The sequence below is a fragment of the Belonocnema kinseyi genome, chromosome 1, assembly GCF_010883055.1.
Source record: "Belonocnema kinseyi isolate 2016_QV_RU_SX_M_011 chromosome 1, B_treatae_v1, whole genome shotgun sequence".
Lineage (NCBI taxonomy): Eukaryota > Metazoa > Arthropoda > Insecta > Hymenoptera > Cynipidae > Belonocnema > Belonocnema kinseyi.
The window spans coordinates 32,204,042-32,208,389 of NC_046657.1; the positions used below are offsets into that span (position 1 = coordinate 32,204,042).

General features: G+C 20.2%; 1 protein-coding gene across 1 annotated transcript in view; it reads left to right on the forward strand.

The window, feature by feature from the left end:
* LOC117171599 (transcription initiation factor TFIID subunit 2) overlaps positions 1 to 4,348 on the forward strand; it is a 17,963-nt gene that overhangs the window by 2,790 nt on the left and 10,825 nt on the right. The window lies entirely within an intron of this gene.

Consider the following 4,348-nt stretch of genomic DNA (forward strand, 5'->3'; position numbering starts at 1 on the left):
CCAAATTTTCACCTCAAACCACTCACTTTCACCCTTCACACCTTTGCCTTCACTCACCCTTATTCCTTTACACTCGATCTCCGCACTTTTTGCCTTTTCTGCTTAAGCTAGACTAAGGATGGAATTGTAAATATATGTACAGGGAGCGGTGGCCCTCAAACCCGTAAAAGGGAGAGATTAAATACATACATACATTTTGAATTAAAAGATGAATTTTTTATTTAGGAAAACGAATTTTAATTAAAATAATTAAATTTCCAACCATGAAAAATTTCCAATTAAAAAGACAAATTTTCAACCAAGAACATTCATTTTTTACCAAAAAACATGAATATGAAACATGAGTTTGAAAAAATGTTTAAGATTAATCGTTCTACTTGAAATTTTTTTATAACAATTTAAGTATTTTTTTAATTGATGAATTTTTTTTAAAATAAATTTTATATGGTAGAAAATATTTTATTAATATTTCATCTTTTTTCATAAAAATTCGTGTTTTTTGGTAGAAAAATAAATATTCTTGGTTAAAGTTGATCTTTTTAATTGGAAATTCGTTTATCTATGAAAATTTAGGCACTTTACTCCAAATTCGTGTTCTTAAATGAAAAATTAATTTTTTAACAAAAAATTTAAGTATTCCATTTTGTTCAGAAAATTATTATTTTTTGTAAATTTTAAAATTTATCTTGTTGGTTGCAAATTTATCTCTTAAATTACAAATTTTCTAATGATTTATAATTTAATTATTTTGTTAAAAATTCATGTTTTTAAATTACAAATAAAGTTTTAACTGAAAAATTAATTGTACCTTTTTTTGAAGAAAATTAATATTCTTGTGTATTTATCATAAACATTCAACTATTGGGTAAACAATGGTTTTATTTGTTGTTAAAGAATCATAATTTTATTTGAAAATTAATTTCTTTGGTTAAAAATGTAACTAGTTTTTTTTTCAAAATTCATGTATTTTGTTCAAAATTGATCTTTTTTGGTGAAAAATTAACCTTCTTGGTTCAAAATTCACCTTTTTGGTCGAAAATTCAACTATTTTGTAAAAAAATAATATTGTTGATAAAGATTCATTAATTTACTTGAAAATTCTTTTCTTTTGTTGATAAAAAGTATACTATTTTATTAAAAACTGACGTATTTTGTTAAAATTTCATCTGATTTGATAGAAAATTAGCATTTTTTGGTAGAAAATTAATCTTCTGGGCTGAAAATTGACTTTTATGGTCGTAAATTCAACTGTATGGTTAAAAAAATAACTTTGCTGTTAAAGATTAATTCTTTCTCTAAAAACTCCATTTCTTGGAATGAAAATTTATATTTTTTTATCTGAAAAGTCATTTATTTTGGTAGGAAATTAATCTCCTTTTTGGTTAAAAATTAATCGATCTACTTGAACTTTTTTTTCTTGTTTAATAATTTTATAGCCATTTCTTAATGGTTTAAAATTTAATTTTTTGCATTAAAAATTCGTGTTTATAAATTACAAATAAAGTTTCTAACTAAAAATTTAACTGTACCATATTTGGAAGAAAATTAAATTAAAATTAAATTGTTTATTTATCGAAAATTCAACTATTTGGTACACAATGGTTTTATTTGTTGTTAAATGATAATCATTTTACTCGAAAATTAATTTCTTTGGTTAAAAATTTAACTAATTTTTTCAAAATTCATGTATTTTTTTAAAAATTGATCTTTTTGGTAAAAAATTAATCTTCTTGGTTAAAAATTCATCTTTTTTGGTAGACAATTAGTATTTTTTGGCAGAAGAATAATCATCTTGGCTAAAAAATCATGTTAATGGTCAAAAATTTAACTATTTGAAAAACAATTAATTTTTTTTTATTGTAGATTAAGCATTTTACTTGAAAATTCAAATGTTTTTTTCAAAATTAAATCATTTAGCTAAGAATTCTTCTTTTTGATATAAAGTTAATATTCATTTTACTTGAAGTATTTTTACTTAAAAATTCATTTATTTGGTTAAAAATCGAACTATTTTGTTTGAAATTCATGTATTTTATTTTAAAATAATTTTTTTTTATAGAAAGTTTAACTGTTTGATACCAAATTAATTTTTTTATTGTAGATTAATTATTTTACTTCAAAATTCATTTTTTATCTTGTTTTTAATTGAAATATTTTGTTAGAAATTCATCTTTTTGATAGAAAATTAATCTGTTTGGCTGGTAATTTCATTACTTTATTAAAAATTAGTATTCATAAATTAAAAATTAATTTTTTAACTTAAACTTTACCATTTTTGGTAAAAATCATTATTTTTGTAATTGTTAAAGATTCATCATTTCACTTGGATATTCATTTTTTTGTTTGTTAAAAATGTAACTATTTTTTTAAAAAATAAACTTTTGGGCTGTAAATTTAAATATTTAATTCAAAATTCGTGTTCCTATGTATGAAATTAATTTTTTTTAACTAAAAATTTAACTATAACGTTTTTGGTAGAAAACTAATTTTTTTTTTGTTAACGATTCGTTTTTTTAAAATGTAACTATTTTGTCAAAAATTCATCTTTTTGATAGAAAAGTATTCTTTTTGGCTGAAAAGTCATTTATTTTATTAAAACTTCGTGTTATTAAATTAAAAATTAATTTTTTAATAGGAACTTTAACTGTACCATTTTTTGTAGAAATTTAATATTCTTGGTTATTTATCGAAAATTGAATTATTTGGTGAAAAAAAAATTTTTTTTTGGCTGAAAATTAATCGTTTTACTGAAAAATCCATTTCTTTGGGTGATAATTTATCTTTTTTATCTGACAAGTTGAAAATTAATCTTCTTGATTAAAAATGATCCTTCATGGTCGAAAATTCAAATATTTGATAAAAAATTAAATTTTGGATTGTAAATTCATCATTTTAATTGAAAAATCGTGTTTTTTTGTTGTTCAAAATTTCATTATTTATTTGAAAATTCATTTGTTTTGCAAGAAAGTTATTCTTCTTGGTTGAAAACTTATCTTTTTAATTGGCAATTTTTTCATGTTTGAAATTCTAATTACTTTTTAAAAAATTCGTGTTCTTAAATTAAAAATCAATTTTTTAACTGACATTTAACTATGTATATCATTTTTGGTAGAAAATTAATGTTGTTTAGTTATTTATCGAAAATTCAACTATTTAGAGGAAAAAATGAATTTTTTTGGTTAAAGATTCATCATTTTACGTGAAGTCCATTTCTTTGACTACAAATTTTACTATTTTTTTGTAATTGGCGTATTTGGTTAAAAATTAATATTTTTGGTAGAAAATTAATCTTCTGTGTTGAAAATTCACCTTTAAGGTCGAAAATTCAATAGTTTGGTCAAATTATGTTTAATTCTAGATTCATCATTTTACTTGAAAATTTATTTCTTTAGTTAAAAATTGAATCATTTTATTTGAAATTGGTGTATTTTGTTAAAAATTATCTTTTTTGGTATAAAATTAATCTTGTGGATTAAAAATTTACATTTATGGTCGAAAACTGAACTATTTGGTAAAAAATTAATTTTTGTATTGTAGATTATTCATTTTAATTGAAATTTCGTGTTCTTGTATTAAAAAATTAGTTTTTGACTGAACATGTAACTATAAAATTTTTGTTAAAAATTCATCCTTTTGATAGAAAATTAATCTTTTTGGTTTAAAATTTAATTATTTTACTAAAAATTCGTGTTCATAAATTAAAAATTAATTTTTTTATTGAAACTTTAACTATACCATTTTTAGTAGAAAATTACTCTTCTTGGTTGAAAATTAACATTTTTGTTCTGAAACTTAACTATTTAGTAAAACAAAAAAATAATTTTTTATTGTTGATTCATAATTCGACTTGAAAATTCGTTTTTTCAAATTAAAAATTCTTTTTTTAACTAAAAATTTACCTATTCTATCTTTGGCAAGTAATATTCTTGGTTATTCCCAACAACGAAAAAACTATTTGGTAAAAAATTGAATTATTTTGTTTGAATATCATGTATTTTGTTAAAAATTAAACTTGTTTGGTACGAAATTCATTGCCTTGGTTGCAAATTTATCTTTTTAATTGGGAAATTTTTTTATGATTTATAATTAAATTATTTAATTAAAAATTCGTGTTTTTGAGTAGAAAATTACTCTTCTTTATTGAAAATTAACTTTTTTCGTCGGAAATTCAACTATTTTGTAAAAAAAATAATTTTTTATTGTTTGAAATTTATGTATTTTGTTAAAAATTAATCTTTTTTGGTACAAAATTAATTTTCTTGGTTCAAAATTCATCTTGTTGGTCAAAAATTCAACTATTTATCATTTTACTCAAACATTTATTTCTTTGGTTAAAAATTTAACTAGT